Below are 9,141 nucleotides of genomic sequence, written 5' to 3' on the forward strand. Positions count from 1 at the left end.
ACAGAATCCGAAGCAGGCTCCAGGCTCTGAGCTGTCAGCACAGAGTCCCACACGGGGCTCGAACTCACAAACCGTGAGATCATGACCTGAGCCAAAGTCAGACGCTTAACTGACTGAGTCACCCAGACACCCCCATCATCTTCTTTCTACTCCAGTGTGCACCAGTACCTTTCCACTCACCATCTCATTCTCCTTGTACTTTATCTATCTGGCTTCCCCTGGCTCAATTCAGGGCCTTGCAATATAATGCCTAGAGGTTCAGTTTTGTCACTGTAGCATCAAATGAGCCTAGAGGTTATTTGGTTTTAATTATCATTCATTAAAACAATCAATGCAGAGGATTTAGTCATTCAAATGGTTAATGGTGGGACATTTAGGTAATTACAACTCTTGAATGTTCTCTCTTCTGCTAATTGTTTTTATTGAACCAGATTTGTGTCTAGGTCTTGAAAAGAAGTGGTTGAAGCCTGTAACACAGGCCAACATTTTGGGGGGAAGTGGAAGAGGGAGGTCTTCTGGGTCCTAAGCCCCGCTTCAGTCTCTTCATATTCCAAAGAATAGATGTACAGTAAATAATCCTCTGAGGCTCAGAGAAAAGACCCAAGTCAGATTCTGTCTATATTTGGATACCCGTGCCCTCAAATAGCCCCCTAAATTACTCAGCACTAATTAATAATTAATCCATGTACCGGTTTCATGTTTCTTTTGATAAATGGCCTTAGCTTATAAGAGGCTCTCCCTTTCTCAAATACTCATCTCCTTCTTTTCTAGTAACCCATATTTTACCCTCTCCTCACAGGCTGATATCAGAACCATTCACTGATTCAAATTCATTCACTCTTTAGTCATTCATGCAAACTTATTGTTTCAACCAACCAATCATCTGCTAGGTCTTTAGATAGTCCTGGAGATTATAACTGTGAGAAATTGATTTTTTAAAATTTTTTAAATTTTTAAGTTTTTTTTTTAATTTTCTTTTTTTGAACGTTTATTTATTTTTGGGACAGAGAGAGACAGAGCATGAACGGGGGAGGGGCAGAGAGAGAGGGAGACACAGAATCGGAAACGGGCTCCAGGCTCTGAGCCATCAGCCTAGAGCCTGACGCGGGGCTCGAACTCCCGGACCGCGAGATCGTGACCTGGCTGAAGTTGGACGCTTAACCGACTGCGCCACCCAGGCGCCCCAAATTTTTAAGTTTTTTAATTTTTTTATTTTTCAAGAGAATATTAAATCGTTTATTGATTACACATGATAATGGACGATACACAAGCTTTAATCCCATCTATAATTTTATCTGATACCATAATTCAATTTAGATATATTGCATAGGATGTGCCAACAATCATATTAATAACCAAATAAACTCTAGGACTTTGCTTGGGTGACCCTTTTAACAGTGAACTCCAGGTCACAACACATTAACTGTCAGTTCAACCACACCAATGTTTGTGGAGACAACGGCTTCTGTGCCCAAGCAGGTTGCAAATAAACTTCAAATGGAACCTGGCATCACCCTGATGGAATTCTAACTTCACACTGTTGGGGTAGTTTACCAAGATGGCTTCAGAGTAGACTAACTTTACACAGCACATTTAAAAAAAGACACATTTATTCAACGTCATGATCAGACTATTAAATTTAGCAATCAACAGCATGGGTGCAAAAAAAAAAATCTACATTAAAACCCTTTGTTGGAATGCTTTACACTTTCCACAGAACAGAAACTAAAATAACCTGTTATACAATTAGTCACAAATACAGTCCTCGAGTTTTTTGTCCATACACATGAGTATTGTCTAAAACATGTCTTCTTTGTAGCAGCTAGGCCCTGCCACCACTGTGCTTGGCTGAGTTCACAAATCTGTTGTAACCTGTAGCTTCCCTGTCACTTCTCTGGCTCTCCTCTCCTGCTAAGCTTTGTTTCCTGGCAGTAATTAAAACCTTCTGCCACCGCCATAGCCACCTTGGTTTCGTGGTTTGGCAAAGTATTGGCCTCCACCACCATAGGGGCCAGAGCTTCTGCCTCCAAAGTTTCCTCCTTTCATGGGTCCAAAATTTGAAGATTGATTGTTGTAATTGCCAAAATCATTATAGCTTCCACCACCTCCAAAGTTGCTTTCATCGTTACCAAATCCGTTAGAGCCATCCCCACTGCCACCATATCCACCACCACCTCGACTGCCGCCAAAGCCACCTCGCCCACTGAAGTTTCCTCCATGGCCAAAGTTGTCATTCCCACCAAAATCACCTCCACGACCACCACTGAAGTTCCCAGAACTCTTTGGCTGGAAGAAGCACTAGCTATCTCTTGCTTAGATAAAGCTTTCCTTACTTCACAGTTGTGTCCATTCACAGTGTGGTATTTTTGAATGACAATCTTGTCTACAGAGTCATGGTTCTCAAAGGTCACAAAAGCAAAGCCTCTCTTTTTGCCACTGCCTCAGTCAGTCATGATTTCAATCACTTCAGTTTTCCCATACTGTTCAAAATAATCTCTTAGATGATGTTCTTCAGTGTCTTCTTTAATGCCACCGACAAAAATCTTTTTCACAGTTAAGTGGGCACCAGGTCTTTGAGAATCTTCTCTCGAGACAGCCCTCTTTGGTTCCACAACTCTTCCATCCACCTTGTGTGGCCTTGCATTCATGGCTGCATCCACGTCTTCCACAGTGGCATAGGTGACAAACCCAAAGCCTCTGGAGCGCTTGGTGTTTGGATCTCTCATTACCACACAGTCCTGAAGCGTTCCCCATTGCTCAAAATGGCTCCTCAGACTCTCATCGGTTGTTTCAAAGCTCAAACCTCCAATGAAAAGCTTCTGCAGCTGTTCAGGCTCTTTGGGAGACTCTGACTTAGACATGACAGTGGTGGGAGGGGAGACTTTACGATGCTTACTCGGCGGCGTCCATGGGCAGAAAGCGAAATTGATTTTTTTTAAACTTGTTTCCTGACACCACCAATGCTTTTATTTATTGTTAAAAATTCTTGATGACACTGGTGTTTGAGTTATTATGGTTTGAATATTACCTGGTCTTTGTCTACAGTTACCAAAGTAAAATAGTAACTATGCCCTAATAAAATCCTTAAAAGTACTGAATAAGTGTAATGCCCCCGATTTTGAATCCGAGAGACCACCAAGGAGCCGATACCAATGCAAACGCATGAGGGTTTATTTGCAGGCTGGAGCTTGGGCCCAAGTATACCCTACACGGCGGAGCAGGGACTTGGACCCCTAGGTTAAGAGGCGTAGCAGTTTTATAGGGGCCAGTGGCCAATGAGACTGTAACACACACAGAAAGTTGCATAGTCATGTCAGTCCACACGCAGGTGGCCAGTTGAATTACAATTTACCCTATAGTAACTGTTTCAACTAGCCTATCACTCTGGTCAGAATTGGCGTGCAAGTTTGGCGGGCAAAAGGCGGGGTTTACATTCTTTGGCGGTTAGGGGTTCCAGTAAGGGTGTGCTCAGCAGCTTGACTAGGGTGGGAGAGTGTCTTAAGCAATAAGTATGTCATGTGGGGGTTATACATGATATGGTGGGTGTAGTACAAAATGGAGTTAGTCTTGATCTGCTTGTCCAGGGGTAGGGGATTTTTGTTAAATTCCTTGGGTCCCACATTAAGGGGTGCCTGAGCCGCTCAGTTGCTCGATTGTCCGATCCTTGATTTTGGCTCAGGTCATGATCCCAGGGTTGTGGGATCAAACCCCTTGTCAGCCTCTATGCTGAGCATGGAGCTTGCTTAAGATTCTTTCTCTCTCTCCCTCTGCCCTTTTCACTGGCTTGCACACACACTCTCTCTTAAAAAAACAAAAAAGGGGCGCCTGGGTGGCGCAGTCGGTTGAGCGTCCAACTTCAGCCAGGTCACGATCTCGCGGTCCGTGAGTTCGAGCCCCGCGTCAGGCTCTGGGCTGATGGCTCAGAGCCTGGAGCCTGTTTCCGATTCTGTGTCTCCCTCTCTCTCTGCCCCTCCCCCGTTCATGCTCTGTTTCTCTCTGTCCCAAAAATAAATAAACGTTGAAAAAAATTAAAAAAAAACAAAACAAAAACAAAAAAAAGTACTAAATGATAGCTGAGATTAGAAGAGAAATTAAATATGAAATATGGCTAAGATACTGATAGGAAATAACTCCCAGAGACTATGCTGAAAGAACTGAAAAGACTGACCATTTTCAAATCTCTTCTTTCTTTCTTTCTTTCTTTCTTTCTTTCTTTCTTTCTTTCTTTCTTTCTTTCTTTCTTTCTTTTTTAATGTTTATTTATTTTTGAGAGAGACAGAGACAGAATGCGAGTGGGTTAGTGGCAGAGATAGAGGGAGACAGAGAATCGGGAGCAGGCTCCAGGCTCTGAGCTGTCAGCACAGAGTCCGACACGGGGCTCTAACTCATGAGCTGTGAGATCGTGACCTGAGCTGAAGTCAGAGGCTCAACCGACTGAACCACCCAGGTGCCCCACCTTTCTTTCTTTCTTTTTTCTTTTTTTTAATGTTTATTTATTTTGAGAGAGAGAGAAAGAGTGCGGGCATGAGTGGGGGAGGGGCAGAGAGAGAGAGGGAGAGAGAAAATCCTAAGCAGGCTCTGTACTGTCATCTGCAGAGCCAGATGTGGGGCTCCATCCCACAAACCATAAGATCATGACCTGAGCTGAAATCAAGAGTCAGATGCTTAACCGACTGAGCCACCCAGGTGCCCCAAGTTTCTTTTATTTCCGTGTGGTATTCAGTCCAGGTTTGGCTGTACAGACGTAGTCTTTGTTGTTCTCCTAGACTCTATTTCTTTGATCCCTATCACCACATCTCTGTTATCACCGTATCAGGGAGTCTCATTAACCCCACTACCTAAATGTCTTTTGGAAACAGCTAACCTCTCCCATTCCTTCTTGGGGTGACTTTCTGGAGTATTCCACCCTACCTCCCCAAACCAAACTGGCTGATGTAGGTGGTTCAGTAAGTCCTTGAACCTGTCATTATCACACTGCACTGTAAATGTTTGGCTGTTGCTAGCCTTTGTCAATCTGTGAGTTCCTTTAGAGTAGGCATTATGCCTTAATTATTTGTATGTTCTCATCACTAGTAGAGTGCCTGGCACACTATAAACAATAATAAATGTTTGCTGAATTAAAAAATGAATTTAATAAACCAAGGGATATTTTCCCTAAATCTCACAAGGGGGCAGCAAGGAATACAATTTTTTTCTATTGTCTGCAAAATCACATATCTTTAAAGCCAGAAGAGACATTAGCTTAGTTGAGTAAACTTCTCATCTTCTTAGAATGCTCAAATATTTCTTTAGAGAAGGATTTCATGGCATTCATAGAAATTCTCTCATAGGCCTCATTTCCAGGTTTTTAAAATGTCACGTAAGCATACAGTCTGTTGACCATCCTCACAAATGTGTACTTTGGCCGTAACTCTGAATTTAGTTGCCTTACCCAACTCTCTTAAGATTATATAAAATAATAGGCATTTGCCTAAATGGAATTTTCTGAATGTAGTATTTGTTTTTGGCTTCTTGATTTCTCATATGATCACATAAATTTACCACACTTAGTGCCATCTTCCATTTTTAGAGTTGAGGAAATGGAGGCCTAGAGAGGTTAAAGAGTTCTCCTTTATTCACACAACAAATCACTGGTTGGACTGAAACCAGAATTCCAATCCTCTGACCCTGAATCTTACATTTCCTTTTATTGTCTGAAGGTCACGGATGCTTTGGTTTGGAAACAGAAGCATAATTCAGGGTATATAGACTTTAGTACCCAATTCCTTCTAGATAAATGAGTGTTTACATTTCAGTCCTACTGAAGGTTAGATTGCAGCATCTATCGTGAAAAAGGGTTTGTACATGTTCTTTTTCTTTATTGAATTAGGAAATGCAAGAAGAACAGTCTTTACAAACTCACAGTTCTGAAATAATACAGTTCTATAGAGAAGGAAAAAATTTTTCCTCAACCTTCTTAGGGCCCGTGGCTGCATCTGAAAATTAAACCAATAAGGACAGATTAATGGGAGAAAAGCATGCAGATTTTATTAAATTTTTACATGTAGATGGGAGCCTTCACAAGAGAATCAAGACCCAAAAAAGTGACCAGAGCAGGAAGCTTTTATACCTCTTAGACAAGGAAAAAATAAATTTGTGAAGAATTGATAAGACAGAGAAATTTGGGCTAGGGGTAGTAAATGGTGAAATGGTAACTAGGAAGATCAGGATTAGTTCAACAAGGTTTGTTTATACATCCTTCTTGGCCCCAAATTTCTCTGTCTCTGATGATCAAACTGTCTTTTAGTACATTCACAGTGTTGTGCAACCATCACCACTATTTAGCTGCACCTTTCATCATTCCATAAAGAAACCTTCTACCTATTCATACTGTTTGCAACTTGTTTTCTTAGTGAATACTACCATGTAAAGATATGTCTCATTTTTAAATAGCTTTATAGTATTCCATTATAAGTACCATAGTTATTTACCAATCTCAATGGATACTTGGGTTATTCTAGAATTTTAAAATATTATAAGCAGTGCTATACTGAACACCCTTGAATGCTTGCATACTTCTATGATACACATTATTAGACACAGAAATGTTGAGTCAAAGGAGATAAACATTAAAAATGTAATCAGGGGCGCCTGGATGACTCAGTCGGTTAAGCATCTGACTTCGGCTCAGGTCAGATCTCACGGTTCATGGGTTTGGGACCTGCCAGGCTCTTTGCTGACAGCTCAGAGCCTGGAGCCTGCTTAGGATTTTGTGTCTCTCTCTCGCTCTGCTCCTCCCCAGGTTGCCCTCTGTCTCTTTCTCAAAAAATAAATAAATAAATTTCTATATTTTCCTCCCAAAGAGTGCTACTAATTAACAATTCCAGCAAGAGTATTTCCCCATCACACTTTCCTACCCTCTTGCCAACACTGAATATCATCAATCTGTAAATATTTTCCAATCTGATAGGTAGAAATAATCACCTTATTGTTTTATTTTGATTAATTATAAGGGAAATTGAGCATCTTATAATGTTTATGAATGATTTTGTGTGTGTGTGTGTGTGTGTGTGTGTGTGTGTGTGTGTGTGTGTGTGTGTTGACTTGCCTGTTCATGATCTTTGCCCACAGTTCTATTGAGGTGATTTTTAGGTAGTTAATAGGAAAGTTTTTTGAAAGAGTGTTTGCTTTCTCATTTTGAGCAAACCTTTTTCCTTCTCTGCCCAGGAAACATTCTCTTTGTGTGTCTCTCATCTATGTTAAGAACTTCCAGGCCATTTGGTTAATGTAACCTTTTCCTGCTGAAGAGAGAGGGCTTGGTCTGTGATCATCAGAAGGATTTTAATATCCTATTTCCGTTTCCTTTAGAGTTACCGTCCTCTTTTTCTCTCACATTAATTGCTTTGTGTTCTCCCTGCTTGATGCATTTGACCTTCATTTTTTCATGTAGTTCTTGCTAACATCCAGCTGCACTGTATCAGAGGAAAATTAATTCCTTTGGAGTTTTGAGTACATTAGATAAGGAAATCCATTGCATTGGTATTTCTTTCAAGATGTGTCAAATTTTTTGTCAACCAAGGATTTCCCTTTGACTTATACTTTATTCTTTGGAATCTACCTGTTCTAAATGCTTTTTGGACTCCCAGAGTGAGGTCCTCACCTCAAAGCCAATGGCAGCCATTATTTCTTTGTCAAGGTGAGAATGTCTGACTAAATCCCAGGTTAACTGGTCCTATGCAGTTTTGCTAAGCTCCCCCATAGTAGGAATGCTTTTTTGTTTCTTAATTCAAATGGCTATCCTGGGTTCCTGTCCCCTATCAGGGAGGGCTTTGCCCCAAAGTAGCAACAGTGACCTCTGGGGCTAGCTTTAGAAATTAATGAAGCCTTGTGGGATCCTTTGCAAAGGAGGAGCTGGCATAAATGGGAGGTGTGTTCTATATGTTCTCCGGGGAGTTGAAACAAACCAAGGATGAAAAAATGCTGCCACAGCTGCTACTGCCTGTGAGTAATGTGAGGGTGATGTGTTGACAACACACAGATCCCCAGAGAGACCCTGGGGGTGAGACAGTCACAATGCCACAGTGCGTTTTTCCATGGTTTTAGCATTGATTTTCAAATGACACATTCACTTAAAGCCCGAACCTGACCACTGTGTGATGTGGGATGGGTTATACAAGGCTCATAGCAGCTTTATTATCTTTACCCCCACGCATCGGTGTGGGAACAAATCAGGGATTCTCAGCCCTTTTCAGCTCCCAGCTCATAAATAAGCTTTATTTGGAGATGGACTGAAAGGGGAAGCCAACAAGAATTTTCCCTCTGTGCCTTTGACAATGAATAGAATGAAGTTTTGTTCTGTTTTTATGAGTAAGCACGATATTATTCAGTCACCTTTCTGTCCCAGCCGCCAGCCCCCATTCCAAAGGGAGAGCCCATGTACTCACCTAGGTGGTTTTACTTGGTTACTTATGCCGCTGGTACCTCTAGAAACATTTGGTGCCCACCCTCTCTGGCTTTCTGAATGTTACTAAGATCTTTAATTGGCATAATCTGTTTCTAAAGGTCTTACATTTATTTATTATATAACTAATTTTCCCTCAATTTTATATGTGTATATATATAACACACATGTTGCTGATAGAAAATCTGGCAAATATAGCAAAATATAAACAAAATTAAAATCAAACACTTTCTTCTTTTTTTAATGTTTCTTTTTGAGGGGGGGGGGAGGGGCAGAGAGAGAGGGAGACACAGAATCCAAAGCAGGCTCCTGGCTCTGAGCCGTCAGCACAGAGCCTGATGTGGGACTTGAACCCACGGACTGCGAGATCATCACCTGAACTGAAGCCAGATGCTTAACCAACTGAGCCACCCAGGCACCCCTCAACCACACTCTTCTTTTTAAAAATTCTTTTTATTAATATCTATCTTGATATATATCCCTCCATGTTGTATATGCTCATACAGTTTTCATTTTTTGAGGAAATTATGTTCTATAAAGTCACTGCAAACAATGAATTTGTGAACGCTGAACTGAGTACTGAACCAGGAAAAGTACAGGGTTAGGTTCAGAGCCTCTGGCCACATTTTCATCAACTGATCCAGTTCGTAACTTTGTTATATGTGTGTTTTAGTTTGAAGACCATTTATTTAATAGGTACT

The 9,141-nt window shown here is 41.2% G+C and overlaps 1 pseudogene; it reads right to left on the reverse strand.

Moving 5' to 3' along the window:
* Nucleotides 1-1,222: 1,222 nt before the first annotated feature.
* On the reverse strand, nucleotides 1,223-2,898 carry LOC122469009 (annotated as a pseudogene).
* Nucleotides 2,899-9,141: the final 6,243 nt, after the last annotated feature.

Source organism: Prionailurus bengalensis, chromosome B3 (genome assembly GCF_016509475.1).
Source record: "Prionailurus bengalensis isolate Pbe53 chromosome B3, Fcat_Pben_1.1_paternal_pri, whole genome shotgun sequence".
NCBI lineage: Eukaryota > Metazoa > Chordata > Mammalia > Carnivora > Felidae > Prionailurus > Prionailurus bengalensis.